At 41.5% G+C, this 13,616-nt stretch overlaps 1 pseudogene; it reads left to right on the forward strand.

The window, feature by feature from the left end:
- The first annotated feature begins 627 nt into the window (after positions 1-627).
- Positions 628-925, forward strand: LOC123455029 (annotated as a pseudogene).
- The last annotated feature ends 12,691 nt before the right edge of the window (positions 926-13,616 follow it).

Below are 13,616 nucleotides of genomic sequence, written 5' to 3' on the forward strand. Positions count from 1 at the left end.
AACAAAAAGGAGGCTCTTTAGAAAGAGAAAATGTCACTCAACGATTATGCATTCTATAGCCCTGTGGCTGCACACTGGCAGAAATGACCACCAGTCCTGAGAACCCTTAGCCAATGGCACAGAATGCAACCTCTTAGCATTGCAGGAGCTGAAGTAATTCAGGACCTTCAGGTTCCTGACCATGAGGAAGAGCATGACAGCGTCCACCAGCATCCAGAAAAAGCAGGCAAGGAACAGGCAGTGCAGAGGTCCCATGTTGATGCTACAGGCTGTCTACAGAGGAGAAGCACAAGCATCAGCCTCCTCCCCCAGCAGGGCATGGTGGCACATGCCTTTACAAACAGAACTCAGGAGACAGAGATAGGAAGATTTCCTTGATTTCAAGGCCACCCTGAGAATACATAGTGAATTCCAGGTTAGCCTGAGTTAGAGTAAAAGCCCTCCCTCAAAAACCTGAAAAGGGAGGAGGGAGCGGGCTCCAATCCCTTTCCATCCGGTTCTCCCACCGCCCCCGCCCCGGATCCTAGCAGTCCGGCGGCGGGAGGTGGAGCGGGGGCGGCGGACAGGCAGCGTAGCTTCGGGAAGGTTCTCCCCGCCCTGCCTGCAGCATCCACACGCGCTGCGAAGATGCCCAAGAGGAAGGTGAGCTCGGCCACGAAGGACGAGCCCAAGCGCAGGTCGGCCAGGCTGTCCTCCAAACCGGCTCCTGCGAAAGTGGAAGCGAAGCCAAAAAAAGCAGCGGGAAAGGATAAACCTTCAGACAAAAAAAGTGCAAGCAAAAGGGAAGAGGGGAGCAAAGGGCAAGCAGGCAGAAGTGACTAAGCCAGAGACTAAAGAAGACCTACCTGCCGAGAACAGAGAGGCAAAGAGCAAGGAGAGTCCAACCTCTGAGGAGGTGGGAGAGGAAGACGCCAAGGCTGAGTAGTAATCCACCGTGTCCATCAGCATCCCTGTCTCCTTCTTGTACAATCAAGAAGAATATTTTTTATCAACTATTTTGTAAATGCAAGTTTTTTAGTAGTTCTAGAAACATTTTTTAAAAGGAGGGAATCCCACATCATCCCATTTTTTAAGTGTAAATGATTTTTTTTTTTTTAAGAGGTGAAATCATTTGCTGGTTGTTTATTTTTTGGTACAACCAGAAAATAGTGGGATACTGAATTATGGGAAGCTTTGACTGTCTTGCGTGTCAGCTTAACATTCCATAGGTGGGGGTTAGTTTTATATCCTACAATACAAAGCATACTAAATGGCAATTTGTAGTCACATTTGTGCATTTAATGTGTCTTGAATATTTTCAATTACTCCTAGTCTGTGTTTTTAGTAGAGCCGTTTCCTAAGAAAAGAAACAAAAAACCACTCCTTGGTCACTGCCCTGTTGTCAGCACTGTGTGCCTCTGTGACATCTCTAGTTGTGGTAGTCCAGTGTTCTTAATGATTTGATAACTACTGTGAAAGATGAAAAATTTGCATTTGCAGTGTGTATGTGTTGCGCCCCTCCTGCCAGCAGGAAGAACGACAACAAAGGATTCTTCTCAAGCACACTTTATTGGGAGCTCCTAGTTGATAGAGAGAAGGACCCCGACCCTACGGAGCGCCAAGCTTATATACTTGTGGTCATGTAGATGTGAAGCGTTGTCTGATTGGCTTAAGTCTTATCAGACGACTTTGCATCACCCAATCGAGATAGGTGAGCAGCCATGTTAGGATAACGTCATATGCTCATGTGCAAATGATTAGGATGCAAAAGCAGTAAACAAACTGACGCAGCAAAGCCTGACGAAGCCAGCACGGCTCCCAACAGTTCCCCCTTATAAAATTTGTTTTGAACCTCAGGATACCCGATCCAGGACCAGTCCTCATGATGGCCAGTCTGATCGAGGGTAGAGCCCAAGACCAAAAGCCTGCTTAAGCACCTTCCCGAGTGCAAGGGGAAAAATCCCTTCGGGGTGCAAAGGCTGCTCATGCAGGGATGTAAGCCTTCCAAGGTGCAATGACAACAAGGTCACTTGGTGTGCAAAGGCCTTACAATAGGCAGGGTGGAACTAACCATCTCACAGGCTTGCCAGCCACACTTGTGGAGATGCTCCTTGATCCAAAGCCATAAGTACCTGAACAATCTTTACGTTATCCTGCTGACGTTTTCATCTGATTTGACAGATAAGCCAGAGACAGAACACCATACCACACAGAAGGGCTGCTCCGAACATAGCCACCCCCACCCATTCCTTAAAGAAGGAAAATGCAGAAGATAGCCAAGAAGTAAAATCTCCCAAGGAGATTGGCTCCAGATGAATTCCATTCAGCTGTACAATCTGGAATAGTAACTTCCGAGATAACTGCTCTCCTTCAAGCATCCAGTTTCCTGTCAAAAATTCAGCTAGCCTGCAACTCTGATTAAAAGAAGCAGTAAAATTAAATTGCAAAGGAGTAATACACAAATGTTGATACTGGGAAACACAGCCAAGTTGTATTGTTTTATATAATTCCTCTACTTGATTTTGCACCAGATCTACTCTTTGATTAACTAGATGAATACCAGCGAGAACGTGCTTATTGATTGCTTCTTGTGTTTCTAGTGCTGCAGAAGTCTTTTCCACTATGTTATTAACAACTTCCACAGTTTGAGCCTGAGATGTCATGGCAAGAGCAGCAGTAGTTGCTGCTGCAGCTGAAATGACTATGGCTGAAATGATTGCTGAAGTAATACCAAAATCTCTTTTATGATGAATAAGTCCTACTAAAGGAAAGGTAGTTGGATCCGCCTCTACTGGAATGGGGACAAAAGTAGGTAATTTTACTATTAAAGCCAGATTGACACTGGCATTCCAGCACTCTGCAAGCCAACACGTGATATTCCTACAATCTATCGAAGAGATGTTAGTGCTAACATTCGCAGTTAGAAAAAAGAATGGAGCTTGTACACAGTTCTAACAGCGCCATAGTAAAAGAAGCATTTATCCCATAAGTTCTAGTGGCTTCTGCAAGATCCTTGAGCTCCTTATACCCTATAGGTTCATGGTATCTAACATGTGTATCATGAGTCTCAAAAACTGGATAAGCACTAGCCAGCTTTCTCCAAGTCTCTGATTTTATCAAACTACATCCGGATGAAGCACACGCCCCGGGCGGAAGTAGACCATCTTGTTGTTTACACCTGTTGCTCGTAGAGGCATAAGGTGGCGGAGGAGCAAAGACACCATCTTTTCTGGGTCTAGAACATTCCCGACCACACTCGGCCTCTACTTCCTCAAAATCCTGTTCTTCCTCTGGAGTTAATTCTTCTCCCTCAGATTCACTAGAACTTTCTATATATAAATTTGCAAGTTCTGTCAAATCTGGATATAGCTTTGGACCTGAATTTGGCCCTCCCTTTTACGTTTCACTTTTATTCTGTGCACTTTTCTTCTGTTCTGTCTGAAACCTAGGTTCTCTTTTTATTTTAACCTTTTTTTGTTTTCCCCTTTTATTTTCTTCAAACTCTGACATGCTATCTTGATGATGTGCTAATATGCGTTGACCTTCCCTGATCACCTCTTTATCAGACTTACAGATCAGTTACAAGCCAAAACTTAGCATATAGCACATCCAGGGGAACTTACCGGTACCGCCGCTCCATGTGTTGAGTTCTGAATCCTCCCTCGGAAGTATCCTCAGGGGTCCTCTCAATTGGCCATTTGTTGACAAGTCCCGGGGTTCGGCACCACTTGTTGCACCCCTCCCACCAGCAGGAAGAACGACAACAACAGGATTCTTCTCAAGCACACTTTATTGGGAGCTCCTAGTTGATAGAGAGAAGGACCCCGACCCTACGGAGCGCCAAGCTTATATACTTGTGGTCATGTAGATGTGAAGCGTTGTCTGATTGGCTTAAGTCTTATCAGACGACTTTGCATCACCCAATCGGGATAGGTGAGCAGCCATGTTAGGATAACGTCATATGCTCACGTGCAAATGATTAGGATGCAAAAGCAGTAAAAAAGCTGACGCAGCAAAGCCTGACGAAGCCAGCGCGGCTCCCAACATATATAATACTAAAATTGTGAACCAGTGGGAGTTGAGTAGGGATTGTGAGCATTTGAAGATGTTTGTACACGAGAGCCTAATAAGGAAAAATGCCTCTAAGATTGAAGCTGGGTGTCACTGGAATAGCTTCTAAAGAAACAATACATGGTCTTTAGATTTTTGGTACGTGTGTTAAGACTTGTTTACAATTGAAATGTTTGTGTACTGTTCCTCAGCACCAATAGAAGTATGAAAATAAAAAAAAAATGAAAAGGCAGGACATGTTTGCACACTCCTTTAACCCCAGAAATCAGGAAGAAGAGGTAGGAGGATCACCATGACTTCCAGGCCATTCTGAGACTACTTAGTGAATTCCAGGTCAGCCTGGGCTAGAGTGATACCCAACCTCAAAAACAACAACAACAAAAAAAGACAGTAAAGAAAATTCCCCAAACATGGCCCATTTGTTCATTCCACAAATATTTCTGGGGTCTTGGGTTTCTTTTATTTCCATAACGTTTGGTGTGTGTGTATAGCATGTGTGGTGTGTATTTGTGTGTGTGTGCACGTGCGCACATGCATGTGTTCAGCTGAATCTGCCCTACACTCCCATGTGTAGAGACCAGAGGAGAACATCATGTGTCTCCTCTATGGCTCATCCACATGCTTTTTGACATGGAGTCCCTCACTGCATCCAGAGCTGCTGTTTTGGTCAAACTATTGAACCAATGAGCCCCAGCAATTTTCCTGTCCCCACTACACATAAAACTGGGTTTCCAGGCCCCTGTGGCCACACCCAGATTTTTACATGGATGCAGCATATATAATTTAGGCCCTTTCAAACTCTCATGTTTATGTGGGAATTGCACTTGCCATATCCCCAGCCCTCATCATTCCACACATATTTCTGTAAGGACATGGTTACTTCTCTCCAGACACAAGCCAGTCACTGCATAATGTGATCTGCTGTTCTGTTTCTGTGAAATGGAGAGCCAGTGGGAAATTTGGGCCCAGCTAAAACTTAAGATTTTAAACTAAAAAAAACCTCAAACAAGTTAAAACTACAGATACTAAGACTAATTTTAGGTTATAATGGTTCAGTTTACATTATTTAAGTCTCTCCTTGCTATGCCTTATACCAGTTAAAAATGTTTACTCTATGCCTTTATATGTTAAAAATATTTAACTTGTTAAATTTTTCAAATCATAATATCTTCAATTTGTCAAAACTGTAGGGACCTTTAAAATTAAACTAAATACAATTTATAATATATAATAGTTATAAATCTATTATGAGCCAGGAACAAAATTTAATAATTTAAATACATGGCCCCCCTCCTAGCAACTTGTGCCTGACCCTCCCCTACTAGAAATTGGTAGGCAATCCACCTCCTGGGAGACAGCCACGTGGCCCCCTTGGACTGACCCAGGTATGAGGACAGGGGTGAAGTCCACCATCTAGTGCTGACTAGACTCACTAACCTTTCCTCACCCTACTGGACATCAACACATACCAAAAAAAAAAAGTCTAAACATGTCATTAATCATATACTTCAATGTTTTTCCACTCTCTGGCTGCCTGATCAAATTAGAACAGATATGGCCCCTGTTTCGTTCGCAAGGCCTTTGTAGATTTTCTCCAGACCTGGAAAATCTCACATTCCACAGGCATCCCATACAACTCCAGGGCCAAGCTATCATTAAAAGATATAATCAGACTCTCAAATCTCAATTACAAAAACAAAACAGGGAATCCTTACCCCCACATGACCAACTAAAAAAGCCATTATTTACCCTAGATATTTTTAAATATTTCTAACAATTTATAATGTGTGATAGTTATAAATCTATTGGGAGCCATGGGTGAAATGTGGTAATTTAAATAAATGGCCCCCAATATATTCAATTGTTTATCTTATGGTGTGATGGTGGGTTTCAGATTTCAATCTAAAGATATACAAAGTGTGCCTAGCAGAAGTTCCTAAAGTGTACTGTGACATTTGGCTTTAGGCTTGTACTTTTAGTGTCTAACTATCCTTCGTACTCACAGCTTTAAAGTAGTTCCTAAGAAAATTCAAAGTGTACCTCCCTCTAAGATCTTGGGCTAGATCATTACCCTAGATACAGTTTCACCTGTTAGACACTCTGTATACTAAGGTTAAAAGTTAGAACTCATTTTGAGTGTCATGTAGAATTTCAATGGATTTGTGTTACTTCTAAAAAATATAATAACAGTCAACAGTGTTGGGAAAATGCATTTAAGAGATATTTGACATAACGATAATATTTCTTTAGATCTGATTCAATTCCATACAGAGATTTTGTCTTTACAAAATAATCATCTTACTTTTAATGCAGCTAAATCTGCTGATGACTTAATATCTACTTTTAAGTCTGCCTTGCCTGGATAAAATTCTCTCACTTTTGGATGGGAAGCTTTGCTACTACAGGTGCTTATCTTTTACTGATTATGTGTCTGCTGCCCATACTCATTAAAAGCCTTTTCAGATCCTTTATGTAAAATCGTACAGAAGTACTTGGTATATAGCTACGGACCCAACCCTGGCTCTTTGAGACATCATCTTAAAGCCCCTACATAGGCTGGTAGTCAAAGACTGGTAAGATTCTCTTGAGTTAGGTCAACCTAAGACAGTGCATGAATGATGGAGTTCATGTACCGACTACGGGTAAGGCCTAAATATTGTAGAGGACAACCTAAGACAGACACAGTCTTTTTGCACTGAGGCTCAAAAGGGCCCAGTTCATTAAAAATAATAAGTAAAAAGGGGGAAATTATCTGAAACCATTTGGCTAGCCTTGTATCCATAGCTCTGGGCCATTTGATAGCAAGACTTTAACACCTACATGTAAACAAGATTATACACATTCAGTGCTACTGATAAACCTGGCCATTCCTTAATATTTATGTTTATATTATTAAGATCCAAGTGTTTATTTGTTTCCCAACCTTTGTACTAAGAAGTAATTAAAGTGCAAATACTCTGTAACAGAAAGGAGTTTTTTAATAAAAACTTATATAAAGCTCATAGAATTTTTGTTCATAAAAAATCTTTATAAAAAGAAAAAGATCCATTTGGTTACCAACGAGAGACCTAAAATATCTGGGCCTTCCCGGCTGCTTACAGTACAAATGCCCATACAACCTTAAAAAATTGCTCAGCCACCTTCCCCATCCCCATCCAGATTTCCCAATGTTTCTTCTGGGCATTGGGGCCCCCCTTTCCCCTAATAAATCCAATATATATATGGGAAACATTCATCCTTCCTTCTGTACTTTTAACACCTCTGAGCCCAATGCTCAGTGCTGCCTGCCTTATGGAATGGCTTATGTTTGTGGAGGTGGGATGGCCTAAAAATTTCTGCCCACCAATTGGACAGGTCTTTGTGCCCCAGCCACCTTAATCCCAGATGTAGATATAATTCCTGGAAGCTAGATTCCCTGGCTAAGGTAGTCCTACAAAACAGGAGAGGACTATACTTACTAATGGCCAAAACGGGAGGCATATGTTTGTTTTTATAGGAAAAATGCTGCCTTACACCAATAAATTAGGAGTCATCTAGGACAAGATTAAGAGGCTCCAGGAAGACTTGAAGAGGAGGCAATGGAACCTCCAGGACAAGCTGCTGCAGATGGGCTTATATGACTTCTTACCCTACCTTCTCCCTCTACCTGGACCCCTCCCCCTCTTTCTCCTTCTCCCTCCCCTTCTCCTTCTCCGCGCTGTAGGGCCTTGTGTAATTAACAAAATTACACAGATTATTCACCAGTGGCTAGAGGCAATAAAACTACATCAGGTCAAAGTACATTTTCACAGTCTGACAACTCAGGAATTATGTTCCTCAGATGACCCACTGCCATTGCCTCTGTCCTCCATGTGACCAATGATGGGTAAGCTCCACAGAGAAGGACAACTTAAGACAGGCCATGGAGTGCGTTCTCAACGAGCTAAACACATGGTACCCAATGACGGGTAAGATCCCCAGAGGGGGACAACCTAAGACAGGGGCCACAGTGACTAACGCTCTTACTAAAACAAAAGAGGGAAATGTTGGGCCCTGAAAGGTCCAGGCATGAGGCCTAGTGGGACTTCATGAGCCTTGGCAAAAGTTTGGTGACCTGTCTCTGGCCAGCTAGGACTCAGTAAGATGCCTAATGGCTTCTTGCCTGCCACCTCAACGTAGCAATTGAAATTAACCATTTCAATAGTTAGTTTCCTATTGGCCCTTACCTCTTCCCCCCTCCCGCCCATCCTAAAATCACCCCCAAGCAACTCCTCTTCTATGCTACTGAGCAGGAAAAAACATGACATGATGCTCACTGAAGTGCAATAGTGGCACACAGCCATAGTGGGTAACCAACTGCACTTGAATGGGCTAACAGATCTTCTCAGTGGAACAAAACCATGGCTGGAACTTGGAAACAAGTCAGAATCATATCCAAAATATGAGTTAGCTCTCCACTATCAAGCTCCCACCAATCTTGGCCTACAAGAGGTTCTACAACTATTGAATTTTCTCTGAACTAATAATGGTTATCTCATTTATCCAGTCCTGACTTCAGTCTCCATTTCAGAATCTGCTCCTCTTTGTCATATGGGTGCAGAACCTGAGGAGAGAATCATCCTATGGCACCTCTCCAGGGCCCCAACTGAAACCTAGAGCAATTGGGAAAATGAGCAAGAGTTCTGCTTTCTTGGTGAACCTGGTACCAGCATAAGTGTGAAGGAGATAGACACCGAAAACAATGAAATCCTACCAAACCAGAGATCCAGAGACACAGAGGCACCCAAGACCTCTTGAATGTAGCAGACCTAAAGTGAACCCAACATGGCTCAGGGATAGTCATGAAAGAATGGGTGTAAAGATTGTTAGATACACAAGTTGGGAAGTTATGCACAGAGATATTGCCTGTTCACCTTAACTGATGGCTATCCCCACAAAGAATGACCCACAGTTCCCATGGGGATATCTGACATTCCCAATGAGGAAGGTCCCTTTGGAGGGGGGAGGAGGCTAAGGATGATACCAACATGTGCTGTTTACACACTGAATATGGGCATAACTAATGAAGAAGAAAAAAGAAATACCTGAAGTAATTGCCACTTGTTTGCTGAAGCCCAGACATGCAGACATGAGATACTCCAACTTCAGGGAGTAGAATATAACAAACCTATTTTACTGTGCCATTTACTCATGGTTAATTTTTGAATTTATGGTACATTTGAATGAGTTCCTGTCTGTTAAAGATAATATCAGCCAGTATAGCATGAGCTCCTCTAGTCATTGTCTAAGGATGGTTAAAAACTGACATGATTTTGCAAGTTTGCAGGTGTTACGGATTTGGATGAAATGCATAGCTGCTCTAACCTGTTTGCAAGGGGAATATTAATAATAACTTTTTATGTGGTTGTTTCAGAAAGATTAAATTAAGAAAAATATGGAGGCATTTATCAATATGGTCTGTAAGATATCAAGCCCATAAATATTAGATTCATGGTTAATTTTCTTGCTCTGTTTTGATAGAAATAAGCTGGGTTCCACTGAAATCATAGAGTAACATATTCAAGAAAACTGGGATCTGAAGAGAATCAGATGGTTCTGGAACCTCCAACATTCTTGCTCTATATTCAGCTCTTCTAAGTCATGAGCTACACCATCTTCTCTGTAGCAATTAGTCTATAGTCTTGAAAACAATACCAAGTATCTTACAAACAAACTAATTAATTTAACCTAGAAATTTTCAGAAAAGGACAAGGAAGATACTCTACAGCCTTAGCACCTGTGACTGTAAACATCTTTAATTAGTTTAGATACCTGTGTGGGTAACAATTACCCAGAGAACGTTGGAAACAGAGACACAGTACTTGAATTTTTTTTATTTTTTCAGATGACAATCAATGTTTGAGCATCTGGCTGTACCCTAAAGTAGGGAATATGTCTTAAGAGTTAATTTTGTTGTAAGCACTGGACTTAAGATGCCAGAAATGAGACAGTTACTTTACATAGAATAGAGCAGAATCTGGTCTTATTTGAGCTAAAACAGCTAGCTGAATTCTAACACAACCCTTAACAAATCTCTTTCAAATGGAAAAAATAATTGACAACCAGATTTTAGTTTAATCTTGATAGGTATTAATTTTATGTAATAGGAATTTTTATTTAAAAAAATATACATTTCACCCATGAATTAAATTTGACAAAGCTTAAGCAAGATATCCCAACATATTTTACCTAACAGGAGCAAAAAGATTATAGTGACTGAAATTAAATGACTTGGAGCATCCTTGAGAATTTATAAACATTTGAAAAATCTTTAACTTTAGGCATAGTGTTTAGGCTTAGCCTGAAAATTCTTTCTTACATATGCACACCTTTATCCACATACTTTAACATTCTGATCTAAGTACCACTCAAAAATCATTTTTAATGAGCATTTTATGTCCAGCATTGAAAAGTTCCTTCCCAGTTTCTTCATTCTACTCATCTCACCCCATAATTAACCATGTTTTTTATAAGACTATTAAGAGTAACTACAGCAAATTTATTAATCCTATTACTCTCTGACAAGCATGTAGTCTAGATTAAAGACAATTCTCATCATTGATTCCTCTAACACACTTTGAAATGATTTTATCAGGATTAACTAAGGCAATTTTGTTTTGTCTTAAGGCAGGCTGTCCTAGAAATCAGTTCAGTTGCCTCCTCCTTTTAAGTAACAGGACATTACAGTCATTTTAACATACTTGGCAAATAAGTCACCACCTCAGAGAGAATTTTGTTGTTTTCAATAATCCTGTATGTAACTTGAAATTCACCTAGAACAAAAACTGAGTAATTATATTTATGATATCATGTAACAAATGACATTGTTTACATAAAACTTTAGTTCACCATAGGCTTTAGTTAAAAATGACCATTTTTTCGCCCTTGCCACTTCATGGTTCTGGCTGATACAATATAAGGAGGTTCCCAGGCAACTGGCAAAGGTCACAGGGCAAAGCCTAAGTTTGGGTATACCAGCATTGGAGAGGGCGTGGCCTCCTGTAGCCCGGGGATCCCTAGCAATGACTGGGTAGCTCAGGCCCATCTCCTGAAGGCTCCAGCCTATCCCTGCAATGCCCAACCCAGGTATATGGGATTCCTCTGAACAATTTTTCTCTTGTGGCATGAGTGTGTGCATGTGGTGTACATGTGTGTGTATGCATGATTATATGTGCATGGGCACACATGTGAGGGCACTCATGTCCATGCAGCAATCAGAGGTTGACATTGGGTATCTTCCTCCATCACTCTGTCTTATTCTTTGAGACAGTCTCTCTGAGCCTGGAGCTCACCAGTTTGACCTGACTAGCTGTCCAGTGACCCCTGGGGCTCCTCCCACCTCCTCCTCCCCAGTGCTGAGAGTGCAGGCACATACTGCCATGTTTGGCTTTTACATGAGTGTTGGGGGTCTCAGCTCAGGCCCTCATGCTTACTCTGAAAATGCTTTCCCCACATCGCTGTTTCCACACAACTGAATCTATGACCCCTTCAAAATAAAAGCTTTGATTTAAAACCGAGTATTGCAGCAACTGGGGAAACAGGGCTTCTGTGCATGGACAGAGGTCTCCTGACAAACCTGGATGTGCTCCAGAGTGTAGATGACTGGATTGGAGAAGTTTTCTTTCTTCTCCCCAGTCACGATGCCCCCAACAACACAGAAATTTATCTTCAGCTTTCTTCCAGACTTGGTCCAGGAGGTCTGAGTATCATGGAAGAAGTGCTCATCAAAAACCAGCTCCATGTGTGCAAAGGACATAAAAGCCACTCCATTCATCCCTGTATGTTTCCCCAAATAAAAAGAATTATATACCCTATGGTTAATACATATGGCTCAACACATACATACATGTACACACACATGTCAATTTTCCCATACATTTTAACAGCCTATTCTGAAGATTTAACTTCCAGATTGGTTGGGGCAGGATAAAACACAATAACTTTTATTCAGCCTTGAATCATAAGGAAATTATGACATTATTTCTAAATAGATGAAATAGAACTTCTGGTTTTTTTTTTTTTAAAAAAATAACAAGGAAGCCTCACAATGATGTTTAGCACCTTTTCTCTAATTTGCAGGATCTGCATTCTTCTTTCATAGACTCACGACATAGATGTCAGAAAGTGACACTTGGGAGAGGAAGTAGGAGAGACAGAGTAGGGACACAGTGACGTGTGAGGGATGATGCAAAGAGCACCACATTATCTCATAGTCAGAAACACGCAAATATAACCTGACATGTAAACTCGTGATACAAAAGCAGAGAAGAGACACTTGGGTTGAGGATGGGAACCAGTGGAAAGAGAGAACAGGGGTGTGGTTAATGTACAATGTGGAACACAATGTTATATGTGTATGGAAATATCCTGTGAAATCCACTATTTTGGATGCTCACTAATAAAAGAAGAAAAATAGACATATGTTCTAGGCATTATCCTAAATATTTTATCTCATGAATGATTAAATTTCTCCCTCCCACCATAATGGAACCCCCTTTTTGTTTTTCTGCCTCTGCCTCTTAATTCTCTCCAAGGACTTTATTCCCTCCCTTTAAATATATGGATGTTTTTTAGACATTAAGCTATGTGCAGATAAGCACAAACGATGGAGGAAGGAAATGTTTTAGATGAATAAAGACATCGCCACAAGATAAATATCCATGGGGATTGAGCAGCAGGGAGGGACTCATGGTGTGGGAATCCATGTGAAGCTTAGTGTCTGTGTTGACATTGAGGGACTGACCAGACAGTTTGATTCACCATGAATTGGGAGTTTCATGATTGGTAATGCAAACATTGGAAAGCAGTTACAGTTGTTGGAATTCTCCACATGTGACTGGTAATTATCAGGGCATGGTTGACATAGTGATGGTGAGTTCTCTGGGTGACTGTACACTGGGCACATGCAAGCCACTGCCTGTGTTTGGCAGTTAACTATGTAGGACCCATGGTTCTGCCTGAGCTCTGACTCCCATAGACCCTTTCTGATACTTTCAATTCACATGTTTCTTGGACCCTCTGATGAAATCCACTTACATCATTTCAACTGTTCTCCAAACAAATCACTATTGGCACAGACCTGGAAAAATATTTCATCAGATTAACTCATTCCCTAGCAGGCGTCTGTGGACATGAGTGAGGTCATGGCACCTGAGGCAGAAGAGGATCTTCACAACATGTTTTTCAACCTCTATTTGTCACTCAGATGGGGACCTCAGATGCAGATGCCCAGGGCAGAGTGTCTCATATTCCTCCAGAGAGAACAAACTTTGTGGAAAGTCACATGGGAAGTTGAGCGGCCTTTCCATTCAGACACAGAGAAAAAACAGACACCCCTGGACATGCACGAACACATCTCATATATGGTGAATATCTTCATGACAGCACATGTCTTACCTCTGGTCACGTATATGTCTCAGAAAGACATGGAGAAGAGGTTCTCCCTGTTTTTTTTCTCTTTGCTCTTGAACTTTCCACACCAATTTGGCAGTTTCACTGGAAGCAGGTGCTTTTGGAGAACAAATCCCCAAAAGCACATTTTTGAAGGC

Source organism: Jaculus jaculus, chromosome 15, assembly GCF_020740685.1.
Source record: "Jaculus jaculus isolate mJacJac1 chromosome 15, mJacJac1.mat.Y.cur, whole genome shotgun sequence".
In the NCBI taxonomy this organism is placed as follows: Eukaryota; Metazoa; Chordata; class Mammalia; order Rodentia; family Dipodidae; genus Jaculus; species Jaculus jaculus.